This window comes from Peromyscus eremicus, chromosome 2, assembly GCF_949786415.1.
Source record: "Peromyscus eremicus chromosome 2, PerEre_H2_v1, whole genome shotgun sequence".
Classification (NCBI taxonomy): Eukaryota; Metazoa; Chordata; class Mammalia; order Rodentia; family Cricetidae; genus Peromyscus; species Peromyscus eremicus.
The window spans coordinates 126,901,078-126,918,181 of record NC_081417.1 but is presented as its reverse complement, the minus strand read 5'-3'; the positions used below and the strand labels follow the sequence as shown (position 1 = coordinate 126,918,181).

Here is a 17,104-nt window from a genome sequence, read left to right as displayed (position 1 = left end):
CAAGCTTGACTGGTGGGTTCCCAGGGAATGCCTGCTGGTGTTGGGTGCTAAAATTCTGGGATGAGTGGGGTAAGGAAGATTGGAGAAAGCCTATTTCATCTACTGAAGATGGGGCCTGAGAGGAAAGGGAGGTTATAGTAGTTTATTTGCTACAGAGTGGGATTGAAACTGAAGGATTAGATTTGGAGGAGTAGAGGGAAAAGTGAAGATCTATAGTTATCCTACCTGCTTCTCTGACCTGAGTGGAATGTCTTCTAGAGTTGGGAGCTGAGATAATGGGATAAGTTTGGGAAAAGGAAATTTGGAATGGGAGGTCTATGTGATTCACTAGAGATGGGGATGGGAGGAGGGTGATGTGTAGCAGGTGGTCTGCTACAGATCTGGGGATGAGAGAGGGTGAATGAATTTGGAGAAGGAAGAGGTGAAGATTGGCATTTTATCTACCTACTTCCTTGGCCAGAGTGGCCTGGATGCCAAGGGAATAAAAAATATCTATTGTCTTGTGAGTGAACAAAGATACCACACTGGGATAAAAAATTGTTTTCTGTTTCATCCCAGGAACTAAGAAATTTGCATTTCTTGGGGAGGATTTAAATTGCATTGGAATATAAAGCTACTCAAACAACCCCAAGCCCCTGTTCCTGGGTCTGCTGCCTACCACTGTAGCACAGAGATTTAGGAGCTGGCCTTCCTTAAATGAGTTCTGAATCTTGGCTTGCCAAGCAATGAGTGGAAAAAGAAAAACACAAGGCATACAGTAAAACAGTGGAAGTCTATCTTTCTGAAAAAAAATTACTATAAAAATAGCTCTCAGAAAAGAAGGACTGTTTCTGTATTGCTTGGTAACAGGGTCTTCAGTCAAGATGTCCCTTTTAACTTTTCCATTTTTGCCTCTTTCTCTTGAATACAAACATAGATAGCCTGGATGATAGCCACTTTTGTCAGGATTTCTCATCTCAAATCCCGATAGAATTAGATTTGACATGGCTATTACTGGATCTTCACATATTTTTGTCTTTTGTCTAGTCATTCAGCCAACACTGACTGAGCCATGGAGTACAGGGGTAAACAGTTTGACAAAATTGACCAGTTATAAAGAGATGAGTTGTAAATTTGGCTTTTGTATTATAAGATATGAGCAGTTTGTGGATTTGGAAATACAGAGATGAATAAAGGTGCCCATGACAAAAGAACTCACACCAAAATATGTAAATCATGGGTCAAATCTTAGATGTTGTGTTTTGGGATATTTGATCATACTGTGAAACTCTAAGTCTGCATTAATAAAATTATCTTTGGATCAGGGGGTGGAGCTAGCAACTAGTTGACAAGAATTAGTCATAGAAAGGATGGAGGAGCCAGGAATAAGGATAGAAAGGCACATAGGAAGTAGAAATGGATGATTTACAGATTCACTGTGATTTTGGTTTGGGGTGAATGAAGAGACTCTTCTCTTGCTGGGTCTCTGGCTAAAATGGAAGATCAGCTGGTTGCTTCTTGGCTTCTCTGAGCTAGCAGTTTTTCACTCTAACATCTGACTCCTGAGTCTTTATTGGTAAATAGAATGATAGAGATTTAGTTAAAACCTACATTTGTCAGACACAGTTGAGCTGGTTCTAGCAGGACCAGAAATTCTGCCAGGCTGTGATCTGAGCAGTGGGGTGCTGACTATGGAGCCTTGGGGTACAGACGATAGTTAAAATGTCAGTAGATCCAGGTGCAACTGTGAAATTGACAGAAAAATAATATTTGATGCCCAACATGGGGCACAACCACACAGAGAATTCATGATGCCAACTATCACTGCTACAGTTGGCTACTGCTCTCACAAGACTTTGCTCCAGTCACTGATGCTGTTCACAGGGACTCCTCAGAGGACTCTAGAGGGTACGCTCATGCTCAAGAATTGTGGAAGGGACTCCAAGCTCACCAGTGACTGCTATAGACAAATTGAGAAGTCAGCAGACTAGAAAATTTTAAGGAGAGAGTTAAGTAATATTTTAAAAAAGAAAGTATATGTCCCACGTTAAGAATGGGAAAGATCAAAAAAAAAAAAAAAGAATGGGAAAGATCACAATGCAGGGAGTTAGGACTTTGAATTGTGCTCCAATAGATGTCTTGAAAATGGAAAAAAAAATAATAAAGGGCTAACTGACTTAGCTGGGATTGACAAAATTCTGATTATAATGACTATCAGTTTTGTAATTCATATATTTTACTTAAAAAGTGGTTTGATAACTGCCAAATATGAAAATTTGATTGATAAGATACAAGCTTTAAAAAAGACGTACGGTTCCTTTGAGAGCTGGAAGTGTCACAGAAAATCTGGAAATGCCTAGATTTGGTTCTTTCACTGGAACTTCTGTGAGCCTAAATATAGATAATATTTATGCTGGCATTAATTTGAAAATATTAGCACCCTTATTCCATGGATCCTCTAGATTTTTACTGAGGAACTTGTAAAAGAACCCTTTTGGCTGGGTGTGGTGGTGCATGCCTTTAGTTCAGCACTGGAGAGGCAGAAGCAAGCATGGTCTACAGAGAGAGTTCTAGGACAGCCAAGGCTACAAAGAGAAACCCTGTCTCAAAAGAAAAAAATAAAGAATCCACTGGAATCATTTCTAAAAAATAAATAAATAAAAAAAAGACTTACTATTGATAATATACAAGACTTAGAAAGACTTACAAATGAAAATTTAAAAAAACCCTCAGAAAAAGACAGAGGAGTTTAGAGCATAAGTTACCACACCATTGCATTATGAAACTGAAGAGGAATAGCCCAAAGTTATTAGAAAACCAACTTTAATTTATCCAATTACCATTCAAGTACAACCACCAGATGATAGACAAGGCTATTCAAAAATTAACCTGGGATCCTATTGGAATGTTAGATTTGAAGAGATTCAAGGAAGTAAATGTTTCATATGATATATATTCACCTTTTGTGAGCCAGGTGCTGTCTCAAAAAAATTAAAAAATAGAAAAGGGATGTAGGCAAGGTATTCCCAGAAACATTGTTTTTTAAAGAGATAATCCAAACAGAAGGTCCCATTCTGCAGTATGCAGAAGGTGCAGCAAAGGCTGACATTGGACTAACAAATGCAGATCAACAGTATTCAGGCAATTTGACCCTTTGTCTTTGGTAAATGTCTTAGGGAGCCTCTCGCAGGTCCCAATATTAAATTTGGTTCAATCACTCACTGTTAGCATTGGAGAAACTCATCCACAGAGCAATTAAAAGACTTCATGTCTGTTGTTAAAAACCATACTGCTCTGGATTTAATCAAGGACAGAATAGCTTCAGTAGATAAAACAAAAAGTTCAAGAGAGACCATTAAACAAATATTTTGGCAAAGTTCTACAAATGATTAAAGACTAAAGTTAAAATACAAATACATGGCATTGAAATTGTATGTTTATTGAACACAGTTACAGATGTAACAATAATTTCAACAAAAATTGTCACCAAGATTGTCCACTTCAGATGGTAAATATACAGCTTTTAGGGATTGGAACTTTATCTCAGGTAAAACACAGTACAGGGTGAGTCAAGTGTATAGGGCCAGATGGACAGATACAAAAAAGTAAAGTGATACATGAGATAGCAATGAATTTATGAGGACATGATTTGTTGTAGCAATGGAAAACACAGATTAACATTACTCCAATCTCAGAAACAAAGCATAAAATAAACAATGCTTCTGAGAGAAATATTCAAAGGTATTATCAAGAACAGTCACCCACCATTCAGGTTGTACATAAGCAGGGCACAACAACTGTTGGTTTTTCCAATGTACCAACAGCCCTACTTTTAAAATGGTTAACTGACAAACCTCTGTGGGTGGAACAATAAACTTTAACATCAGAAAAAATTACAGGCATTGGAACAGCTGGCCCAGCAGCACCTAAATGCTCAATATATTGAAGAATTGACCAGTCTTTGGAATTCTCCTCTAGCTGGCATTAAAAAGGAATCTGGAAAATGGAGAATGTTAACAGATGTTAGAGCTATTAATAAGGTGATTCAGCCAATGAGCTCTTTATAGCCTCTAATTCCTGTGCCTTCTTTATTACCTAAAGGATGATCTCTGATGACAATTTGACAAGGCCCAGATTTATGAATATAGCAGAATATTATTAATAATCACTTCACTCTTTTTTTGTTTGTTGTTTTTGGCCAGTCATATTTGGTTCTACACTAGGTCTCTGGGCTATCCAGGTTCCAGTTACTGGCCATCCAGGCAATGTAGGGTTTGTTCTTCCTCTCATTGTGTGGGCCTCAAGTTAAAGCAGACATTGGTTGACTACTGTGGTATTGTATTCCCCCAAATATTGTGCATGCTAATAAACTTATCTGGGGTCAGAGACAGAGCAGCCACAATATTAAACATAGAAGTTAGGCAGTAGTAGCACATGCCTTTAATCCTAGCATTCCAGAGGCAGAAATCCATGTGTTCAAGGATACAGCTAAGCATGGTGACTCACGCCTTTAATCCCAGAAAGCAAGCCTTTAATCCCAGGGAGTGGTAGTAGAAAGCAGAAAGATATATAAGGCATGAGGACCAGAAACTAAAGGCATTTAGCTGGTTAGGCATTTGGCTGGTTAAGCATTTGGCTGGTTAAGCATTTGGCTGGATAAGCATTTGGCTGGTTAAGCTTTTAGCTAGTTAAGTTTCAGTCTTTCAAGAAGCAGTTCATCTGAAACCCATTCGGATATGAGGACACAGAAGCTTCCAGTCTGAGAAAATAGGACCAGTTGAGAAGTTGGCCAGGTGAGGTTAGCTGTGGCTCATTCTGTCTCTCTGGTCTTCCAATGTTCACCCCAATACCTGCCTCAGGTTTGATTTTATTAATAAGACTCTCTAAGACTCATGCTACAGACTACTCCTACAAGTTCCATAATGGGGTGCCACCATTGCCCCAGCACATCTTACAGGCAGCACAGATTAGAGGTTAATGGGTTTATTGACAGATTGTAGGTCTCTCTTTCTGCAACCTGCAGAGAAATTTGAAAAAAGGGTTTTACACATCTTCCAAATACAGAACCAGTTGGGTTCAACACACTTTGAGAAGGACACTGAGGAAGAGGAAATATCCAAGCCACAGCTAGCCATATCAACAATCAGTTTTCTGCACAATTCTGTAATATTCAGCTCTTATGTCTCAAGCTACTGTAAGCATTTTATGTTTATTTTGTGTTTCCAGATTCTAATTAATAATCTTTCAGGAGCTTCCAAACTGGTAGTGTTCCACAATCTAGAATTACCATGGAAGATTGCCACTTGCTTTCTGCTTTGTGCTCAGCAATAAACCATATTCTCCATAATTCCTGGAGAAAACATTCCCCTCAAACTTTTGATTCTTAGTTGGATTTTAACTAAAAGTATAAAATTTCCCTACCATACAAAATATCTTAACTTATTTTAATTTTATTTAGTGTGTGTGTGTGTGTGTGTGTGTGTGTGTGTGTGTGTGTGTATGTGTGTATGTACACTGAATAACCTGGAGCTAGAGTTAGAAATGGTTGTGAACTGCTGGAAGTAGTGTTGGGAACTGAACATTGGTTCTCTACAAAGCAGCTAACCTTTCTTTACTCAAGTATTGCATTTTTTAAAATCAAAGAATAAATTTTCCTAATTTTGTTGAGATTGCTCCAATTTTTAAAATTGATGAGTTTAGGCCTCAGCTCTATTATATAAAACGTTCCCTCTAGACCCTAATATTGGAATATTTAGTTCTTAACTGGTGAGAGCTGTATTAGAAGGAGGTGAGTTTGCTGGGTTGTGGATGATTAATAACCCACCCCTATGTTCTACCTTATCTCGTTTTCTCTTCTTCCAAGATGTATGAAGGTTAGGAGAACTAACTACACGCCCCCACTGTTGTGTCTTTCCACCATGATGGACTGCATCTAACCATGAGCTAAAGTAAAATTATTCCTTTCTTAAGTTGCCTCTTGCAAGGTTTTTGCTACAGCAATATTAAAAAGTAATTAATTCACAGTCCAGTCACTTCCCTTTCCTGCCCTCCAGGTCTCATCAGAACCAATTAAACTAGGTAGTGACCAGTCCAAGGAAAGTGGAAATTGAAAGAATAAGGCAGGATATGTGAAAATAGAATGGAGATATGTGTTAACTTTCTGTTTATAGAAAATTTGAGATGAGAAATTCAACTCAGAAGGAGGAAATATTTACTTTAGCTCAAAGTTTCAGAGATTTCAGTTTGTTGTCAGTTAGTTCCAGTGATTTAGTTCCTTTGTTGAGGCAGTGGGTGGGATGTGTGGATAGAGCATTCAATACTGAGTAAAACTTATAAATTTATGGCCATTGAGAAGTAAAGAAAAAGAAAGAGATTAAGAAAGAAAGAGAAAGAGGAGAAGTTGCAGATATGGAGGAGGAGGGGGCCAAATAAAAGTGAAATATTATCACAATATCCTCTTTATGGGCATGACCTAAATAACTCAATGTTCTTCAACTTGACACCACCCATAAAGGTTTCACTATTTCTTAATAGAATTACAAGTTAGTGATCAAATGTTTAACATACATGTTTTTTGGAGTGACATTTACCATCTAAATGATAAGATATTATTGTCAATGATCCATTCTGCTTTCCTCTCAGTCACTACAGCACCATCCAGGTCTGGCCCAGATACTTTCCTAGGTCCTCTGTACTTTCTTTTCAGTGGAAGTTCCTACTTTTAAAATGGAATTCCATTTTCTCTGTGATGGACCATGCCTTGATCCTAACTATTCCTCCACATACCTTATCTTGGGCACCTTGGGCCACAATCATAATTTAATTTCTGTGGAGAGGCTTTCTGATAAACTCCCTTAAAGAAAATTTGACACAGTTGGAAATAACTTCCTTTGCGGGTGTCCCTAAGTACTACTGCTTTTCCTCTCCTGCACCAGACCAAAGAGCCAGGAGGCAGGGTAAAGATTTTGAAACCCATACACTTTCTCAGAAGTCAGATCAAGAAAAAAAAACCTCATCTTTCTTTGTTATTGACACTACCCAGCCAACACAATATTATTTTTATAATTGTTGGTTTTGTTATTTACAAATACTCCTAACATTGTGTTCCCTCTATAACAACATCTGGGTTAGCTGTTAGGACAGTGTAATATACCTCAGGACAGTCCTCAAAGTATATACAGTACTTGGCACTGTTAGATGATGAGTTGACACAGTACCTATTATTGGTGATGATTATGATCATATTCGGCGTAATTACTGTATAATTATATGAGACATAAATGACTGAAGGATACATCTAAACCCCAAAAACTTTCATGTGAGCTCTTCTTTGGCCATCCATTGCTACAGCAATGATTTCCAACTTGTCATTTCAAGAGTGGTGCACTCTCCTTAAAATCATACTTATTTACCACTAAACCACTTTATGTATTTCACATAGAGAAATGGCTTACTTAAGAAAATCCCTGTTGTTGCTAGGAGAAGAAAATTTCCCCAAGTACTATGAGCCTCTTGATACATCATTGCACTTTTCCTGTCTTCCTAGCCTATTTTTTGTTGATAGAGCAGAATGCATGAGTGAGAGTAGGCACTTTGAAAAGGGGTTTATTTAATTCACAGTTTTGGGAGCTGGTAATTATAAATCAGCGATCTGCATCTCTATCTGTTCAGTTCTGGCAAGGGCTCCACGAAGTGTGTCATCACTACTAAGGGAGAACTTGTGAGAGATCAAGTGGTGAGACTGGGATGAGGCCAGCCTGCTTTTCAAAACAACTCACTTCCATGGGAATCCAACCTTTCTGTGGGTGGCACACTGAATGACCTAATTATCTTCTACCATGCCCCAACTGATAAGGAGTCTCTGCCTCAGCTACCTCCAGCACACAGACTTTAAAGGGACACTTATACTATAACCAAACCATAACACCATCAAAAAGGGAAAGACATTATGGTGTGTTGATATTCTTAGGTATATTTCTCAAATTGCTTGGGGATACTTTATCAAAAGTCAGCTGCTGTGGAGATTCAGTTCCTATTCAAATTACTGGAAATCTGTTTAAAATTCCAGATGTCATGCATACTGGTTCTAACAGAAATTTACTTGGAGGTGGTCACAGGGTGATTGATTAGTTAAGTAGGGTGGATGAGAAGGGAGAGTGAAGGATTCTATTTGGTTTTACAATCAATATTTATATGCACAGTAAAGAAAACTGCTGATAATCTATAACTTAGCCTCAGTTGTCATAAACAGAAACCACAAAGCCAATCTGAAATCTTCAGGAAAATATCAACTTTCAATCATAATTTTATACTCATAGGTTTTACCACATAGTTTCCTGTAAAGCCATTCCTCCATTCTATAAGACTTTAAAGACTTACCTGTTTTTGTGCTTTTCCAAATAATACCAAAGCTGAATTGGTCTCAGTCCCTCCAGGGTTCTGGTCATTTGGGGCTGGGACTGAGGGGACTGTGGCTTAGGGTTTGAAGATTTGTCTATTAGAAGTGTCTTAAGTAATTACTGGTTAGCCTGGGAGGTTCTTAAGGAGCATGAACAAGATATTGATTCATACTACAAATGGTTCACAAATTAGTTCATAATTCAATAAGTCCTCAGTTTGGGTGTGACTATATTTATGAACTGAGATACCATCTATGCATGAGTCCCGTGAGTCCCTGCTGGTAAGGTACCCATTCTCAATGGTTGATGAGACATTACACCCTCACTCTGGTATCTAATTTGTGAAATACTTAATCTCTCCCACTCTTTCCACTGTAGTGGCTGAGGAGTCAGAATCTCCCCCTTTGCTGAGTGTATCCCTCTCTTTATCTAAGATATAAGGACTGTTCAAACTCATAAATAAAGGCAGCTCTTTAGACCATGGGCTCTATACTTGTGCATCTGTGGGTACAAACAGCATTTAGTCAAATATTATTACAAAATTGTGGTGCCCATACAAACATGTGCTGATCTTATCTTCTTAACTCTAGAAGACAAAATGTGGCAGCATGGGTTATAATGAGATCACTCTTCTTCTTTTGGTAGTTATCTATTCCTAAGGGAAGCTTACTGGGGTCTCATGAGAACTATATTAATCCTCACAACATGGTATAGCAACTGTTTTATAGATTTACATTGTATTGGCTACCACAACTAATCTAAGGATAAGTTAAAGCACTGAGAAGATTTTAATCAGTTAGATGCAAATAATGTATTATTTGAGCATCCATGAGTAGATATGGGGTTCCAAGGACCAACATCTTATGGAAACTAAAGGATGAATGTATTTCAGGATACAGTGATAACTGATCTATAAACTTCCTACCCCAGAGGAAACCTTTTTTTTTTGTGAGAGGCAAAACAAATAAATAACTTTGCATATGGCGTTCATGATAAATTCCTTGTATAGCATTTCCAGTAATATTCTTTATCATTAATAAATTGTTAAATTTTGTAAAATGTTTATTTTTGAATCTATCAAGATAATGACATGGTTTTGATTTTTTATCCTGATAGAAGGTATATCTTATCAATTTTCATTAATTATCCCCAGTTACTTATTATTTCTATGACCAAAATACTTAACTGAATAGCTTAAAGAAGAAAATATTTATTTTAGCTGATAGTTTCAGCAGAGTCAGGTAGTGGCTTCCAGTCCCTGTTTCTGCCCATAATGAGACAGAACAGCATGGTGACTGAGGACCTTTACTTCACCCTGTCTGGGAAGCAGTGGGTGGGACAGGAAGGAGTCAGGGACAAGAAGATCCCTGTGGTATATTTCCTTCAGCTCCTAAAGTTTCCAGAGGTTTCCAAGACAGAGCCATCACCTGATGATCATGTGTTCAACACATGATTCTGTGAGAGGTGTTTCATATTCAAACCATAGCACTGCACCCTTGGCCTTCACAGGTTCAGGACCATCCATAACGCAGAATGCATTTAGTCCATCTCCAGACTCTCCAAGTCCTTACTGGTACTAATATTCTTTAAAAATTCTGAGTTCAGTCTCTTCTAAGACTCAAAGCCACTCTTAGCTGTGATTGTGCAAATACAGCACAGAATAAACATTCTCATTCTGAAAGAGAAAATTCCAGAATAACAAGGCATGATGGGACTGAAGAAAGACAAAACTGAGAGGAAGATTTTATTTAAATCCTGTAGTTACACATCTGGCATCTAATGTATCTCATGTGATGTAAATGTCAGACATAGAAAGATAAACATTGTATCTCATTCACACATGCATAGTAAAAATAGAGAGTAGAACAGTGTTTGCCCTGTTTGCAATGAACCAGGACAAGGAAGAAATGAGGTGATAACTTATCAACATTTTAGCTGTGTAAGATGACTAAGTTTTATAGATGAAATGTACAAGGTGGCCACATTAACATTCTCTCTTAAATGTGCTTAGTAGTTAGTTCTCATGAGAACTTACCACAAAAATTTTATAAACAAGGTAATACATATGCAAACTAGTTTGATTGTGGCAATTCAGGTTTTGTATGCCAAGATATTAATGTGCGCACCTAAAATACAGACAGTTTTAGTTTACTATTTATACTTCAATAAAGCTGAAAGAAAAAATCAAGTTGGTCTTGTGCAATGTTAAGTGAGGGGATTTCCTTCATGAGGGTGTAGAGCTAGACTGACCTCATAAAGGCTTCCAGTTTCTGGTGCTGACTTGCCTTGGCTTGGCTCAGGTTTACTAATTTGAATTATGCACTGTGACTGAACTGGCTGCTAGTTTAGCTCTGCCCTTCTCATTTCTTATCACACAGCATCATTGACTTCCATGGTATTGCTTCTGAGAACCTGGAGGGAGCAAGGACATGCTGACATTTTTGCATTGATTAAATCACATTTGGGTGAGTAATCTAATACTTTGCTTACATCGTGATAGTGGCCATTTGTAGTCTATAGTATGTAAATTTTTCAATTTCTAATTTTCCTAGTACATTGGCTCCTACTGTGTATTGTTCAATAAGAGAAGTTTTGAACTGGCTAGTTTGTAGAGTGCTTGCAAAGATCAATAGTTTGTGTTTCACAGTTCAGAGGCAAATGGATGCTGACAAAGACGGTTTCAGAACATATGTTGCCTTCTCTTCTTTAGGTTGTTATGGCACTAATGAAAACAGAAAACTCAGATGCTTGCTCCTCTTTAAGACAATGATTTATCCTTATTTTCCCACATAGTCCAAACTGTTTAAACCAGTCTCCTTCAGATTCAGTGTGCTACCTTGTTAGAAATCTAAGGTGCTGGGGTCAATCTGATGATTACAGAATGGAAACATTTCAACTTTACATGTAGATGTCCATCTGTATTATAAAGAAGAATATGTTTCTTAAAACCGCACGCTTTTTGATCAACTGTGATAGTTTTAACTACAGATTTTCAATTTAGTGCCCCAAGAAGAGGTCATGGGAAGCATGCCTATAATACTTCCTCAACAAGGTAGGGTTTTATGTTAATTATCTAACTCAGTGAAGACGAATTGCTCTTCTCTGTGTGGAAGAAGTGATCCAAAATAATAAGTAATAGTGGAAAATCTGTGGATGTTTAGTCCTCACTAATGGCATCTGTGCAATCAGTGGCTTAAGAGAAGAAGGAGAGACGGAAAAATCCATTTTTTAAAATCTCATAAACTTTCATGTCTTCATCATGGCTGGCTCATTAAACAAACACTAGAGTTGATTTGAATAAAGGCTGATTGAGGATCCATTGGATGAAGCATCTTGTTCACTTGATTATTGAGGCTTCCTTTCCAGTAGCAAACCTTGACCAAGCATGCTAATTATACGTGATTGTGATCAGAATTCTTGTCCATGTTGTCAGATACAGCCATACATTTCCTGGACCACCTATCACCTTAGTCTAACTTGGTTCATTCCAGATTTTAAGTAACAAGCTGGTCTATATGATAGTTTTCATAAGTCAGTGCAAGTCTTCATGGTTGTTTAGTGTCTCTATCAGAGATTCAATTACTCTAAGTAAAATTGCTTTAAATTCATTTTATTATTTGAACATGAATCAGTTTGGTCTGAGGACACACAAGCATCTGTCAAACACATAAAAGTAGTTGAGGTGATAACAGAGTGTTGGTGGTCATATGTGTTTGCTGCCATCCCCTGTAGTATCTACTCACTAAGTCCTGGAAGCCCAGTGTGGACAACTCAGACTCATGAGGACATGGGCACCTTGTGTGCTTTCCAAAGGCAGAAATACAGAGCATTCAAAGTGTTAGGAGACAGGGAACTCTGCAGAAGAGGTGTTTTGGGCCCTGAATGCCCCCAGGAGACATTGAGAAATAGCCTTGAATGCCATGACCCAGCCTCAGCTAGAAGAACACTGTGAAAATGGGGTCCTACTCATCTGGAGATTACTGATGCCACAAGGTTATCACCTGAAGGGTGAGAAGAGGACCTCAGGAAGGAGCCACATGCTTTTCCTTTTGGAGCAGCTGCAGCAGGATTTTCGTTCTTGGACGAGCTGGAAACATGAGTGTTCTGAAGTTAGGTGGGCATATGCTCCTTCTTGGCATTTGGGAAGAGCACAGGGATGAATCTGAAATTCATAGTTCCTTGTTTTATGAAATCAATTTGCACCATTCCATGAATGTGCTTAGTAAGTAAGTCATGCTCATCCTTGTCCAGCTGAGATGCAGTACCTTCCATATCTTGTTTGCATTTGGGGCTTTGCTTTGGGACTGATTGCTATGACTATTATTACAGTCTTATTTTTAAGGCAGTGCTCCAACTATTTAATGATATCAGTACCTCAGATTCTATCTCATATATGTCAGTTGCTGTTTGAAGCCATTCACCAACAAAAAGTTCACAAATTTCACCACCTCCACAGCTGTTTGTAGGATGAGTGATGAAGACATTGTGTAATTCCTCTGGCAAATTGCTAGTTTTTAGAGTTCCTTGGGTTTGGAGGTTCCTAGGTGGTTGCTATGGAGTCTAAACACAGTAGCTGTGGATGGAGCCTGCAGACCCTGTGGTCTTAACTCTGCAAGATGTTCCAAGGATTTCTCAGAAGCTACAGCTTTGTTAGGTGGTGTGTGATAGAGCTGGTCTCCTGGGAGCCTTGGTAAGGAGCAGTCTCTGTGTGCAGGCTTCTCTCTTGGTCTTCGGGGCTGGGGGTAATTCTGGGTGTAATTTACTCTGCACTGGGTGTGGGCCACTCACAGAACAGGCTGGATGACTTGCTGGTAGTCTGCTCAAAGGTAGTCATGGACATATTGCACCTGGTTATAGGGCCCTCCAAAACTATGGTCTGGATAGTTCCATGGAGTCTGAGGAGAAAGATTGGGAGGCAGCTTCTATGCACATGCTACATCTGTCAGAGGCCCATGGAGGTCCTATAGGTAACATGCAGATGCCCAGGATATTTTGGGGCTGGGAATCATACCCAGTGTTTATCATGGATAGATCTGGGGCTGCTCTGTTCCTGTCAGTCTGTGGTCATGGCATGGTCTTTTTGACACCACTGGAGGAGTCTGATTTGTCTAAATTATGGAGTGATTCCTTTGTTAAATGCCCATAAATTTTTACATATTGCCTGTCCAAATTTTCTGCTATATAGGGCCACAACAAACAGAACACTAAACAAAAAATTTCCTGTACACATTAGCATATGCATCTGTACAGTTCTGTAAATTTATCCAAATATCACAGTGTTGTGGGGTATTCACCAGAGAAGACTGCCAGGACAAGGGTTTAAGCCAATAGAAAGTCTTTTATAAGTCAACCTGTGACTACACTGGGTATTCGGGATCCCAGGGTAGCACTGAGCCTTTCTAAGGTTGAGTTTTTAAGCACAAAACCATGTTCTGTGTTGACAAGAACAGTTAGCCAGAAGCAGAACTAGAGAAGCCAAAAGCAAAGGTAGTACATTTAGAGACTTTCCTAGAACTGGGGGCTTTTATGTATTAGCCTTTGTTTTAGTTTGGGCAGGTGGTGCTGTCTGTATGCTGAGTTTCATTAGCCTGAATGGTATTTCCACCATGGAGCCAGTTGTCCTAAGGTCTCAGGGACCACTAAGGTCTTGAGCCCTATTACAACTGTATATACCATAAATATGCATTTTTAAGATTTAATAATCTCTGATGTTGGATGTTTGCTTGAGCCAAGGAGTTTAAAGACATCCTGTGCAACATAGAATGATCTTGCCTCAGGGAAATAAATAAATAATATTAAAATTTTAAATAAATATTTATGAATAAGATCCTGGGCTTTCCCCACATAATCATATATGCACTATGTCAAATTCCTTAAAAACCTGTTTATATTTTAATATTAAGTTTAAAGTATAGGTAAAATTTAGCAGTAAACTTATGAATAATATTTGTCAATCTATGAACTTGTTACAGCTTTGCATTCATGTGGATCTTTAATTTCTCTAAAGAATATTTTATAGTTTTCATTGTACAAATTGTATTTGCACGATTATATTTAATTTTGATGTTATATTCATAAATTATATTTTGATATAATATTTAACAATTATGTTTTTTAGATGTAATGTTCTAAGTATAGTACCCCAAACGAAATTTGTTTTGCTTCTTGTGTGTGTGTGTGTGTGTGTGTGTGTGTGTGTGTGTGTGTGTGTTCAGAAGCCAAAATCAATTATCTATCTCAATTACTTTCCACTTTATTTAGGGAGCAGCGTTTCTCACTGAACCCCGAATTCACTGATTTGGCTAGCCTGGCTGTCCAGCAAGCTTCTGAGATCCCCCTATCTCTGCTCCCACTCCTAACGCTGGGATTACAGGTTTTTGGCTCCACACTCTGCCTTTCATTTGCGTTCTGGGGATATGCACAGACCACTCTGTTGTGAAGGCTCCTCTAATATGTTATGACAGCCCATATATGACTGTTAGCATTTTTTCCTCATTTTTTTATGATAGATTTCTCCTCCCAGGATTTTATCAGAAGTGAAAACAGCCACAGGGTTTTTCTCATTTAAAAAAAAAAATCTCTCACTTTCCAGAATTCAGTTCATTAGTTCTTTATGTTTTTAGTTCTTTCATGGGTATTGCCAGCCCATTATCCTTTGGTTTACCACATTCTCACTTTCAGTATGGGAGTAACTATTTCTCAGAAGTTGAACTTTGGAACAATTTCCAATCATTCATTGTTGCTTCAAGTATTAATGCAAACTGTCTCATCTCTGAGAATAAGACACAATTTATTCTGCAGCCAAATATGAGTGGTCATGACCCAGGAATAAAAATTTAGGTGAAACTGCTGGGAACAGTTTCATGAAGTAACAGGACAAAGAAAATCATAAATCAAGATACTTTAAAAATACATTAGTGGGAATATCAGATAAGTGGGCTACAAGCAAACTGAGAAACTTCTCTAGCCCTCAGATGCTGCCTGATGAAATTCTTAGCCATTGAGTTGGTGGAAGCTAGAGGTCTGTTTGTATATTCTTAAATTTTTATTTTATTTTGTTGTATCTCTGTGTGGGTATGTGCATGTGAATACAGGTGCCTGCGGAAGTGGAACTGGAATTACAGGTGGTTGTGAGATGCCTGACATGTGTGCTGGGAGTTGAATTTGAGTCCTTTGCTAGAAGGTATGTGCTCTCAGCCACTGAACCATCTTTCTAATATCACTGTCAGCACATTTTTAAAAAAGGATTTTACTGATAGCCACAGAGTGTTAAGTCTAACACAGTCTGGGCAATAAATGCCTATTTAGATGGCTAAAGGAAGCTCAAGATAATTGGTTCTGGACCTGCAGCATGCCAGCTCTCTATAATCACAGAAATTTTAAGCAATCCACTTTGTAGATGTTTAACACAGGTGAGTTCCACCCCCCACTCCCGGGAATTTTAATTCACACAAAAATGGTACAAAAAGTCCAATCTATCCAGAGAATCCATTCCAGTCTTACTACTTATTCATGCAATGCTCTTTATAGTGAAATAAATCAATCAAGGATTATGCAAGGCACCCGTGATACAGATTTTTCAAGTCTTCTTAAATCTGGGAAAGTTTCTAAATCTTTCCTTAAAGGATTATAGGGCAAACATATTATAGAATACCTACCAGTTTGGTTTGTATGATTTTTTTTTTTGATTAGATGAACAATAATTATTTTAGCCTGGGCCATCAGATATGATTATCCCATGTTCTTACCCACCAGATATTAATATATTATTTAGAAACTTTTGATTGTTTGATTAAAATGGTGTCTACCATATATCTCCATTATTACCTCCCTACTACTTTTATTTGTAACTATGGTTTTTTTGGGAGGTTCTCCATTGTTACCACATAAAGTCTCATTTCACTTTTTAGTTTTATCTACTAGTTTTGTGCCTATTATATTTCTTGCTAAGTTAAGTATTAGCATCATAGGGGCAAATGGAGATTTCTAATATTATAAAACAATAATTTAAGGATATTTGTTAAGCAATGTCAGGGAAAACTTTATTCAGGACCCTCATGATAAAAAGACAACCTCATGATAATGGGGTTTTGAGGGAGGTGAGCATACACCCAACTGAATATAACAAGAACAAGTAGGGAGTTTATAGTCCAGGACAGACTGATGTAGGTGGATGGAGAATTTCTCAGAGTGAGCAGGCATGGGGAGAATTCTGGCTGAACTGTACTAACAGGATTGATTCTTGCTATCAGACATCACAGTGGATGGCATAAGAGGGACCAGAGCAGATATTGAAACTATCAAAGAGGGAAATTCCTGCTAGACTGGCCTGGAAGATTTCTTTTTCTAAAACTTTCATAAGAAAATGCACAGATGATAATAGGAGGCTTAGAAACCTGAGTGGATTTTTGTTAAGTGGATGGCCCTGTTCACTAATTTCAACATTTTTTATTCATCTATAAGTTGACATTCTACTCTAAGGAAATAATTTTTCTTTTCCCACTTATTTTTCTTCTGTTTATTTAAATCTGTCTGTTTATATCAATTTGAACTCATGGCTACTTTATTTAACAGATATAATCCATTGTTATGACATTTATTTCAAAACTCAAATTGTACCCTAATTTAGACAGAGTGAACCCCAAACTCGTGTCTCCCTCTTATTCTTACTTCACACTCTTCTTTTCATACTCTGGCCCTGGCATTAGTTGTTTGTCCAAAAACAT

General features: G+C 37.9%; 1 pseudogene; it reads right to left on the bottom strand.

Annotated features, from left to right (window-relative positions):
* Positions 1-12,355: 12,355 nt before the first annotated feature.
* On the bottom strand, positions 12,356-17,104 carry LOC131904862 (E3 ubiquitin ligase TRAF3IP2-like; annotated as a pseudogene).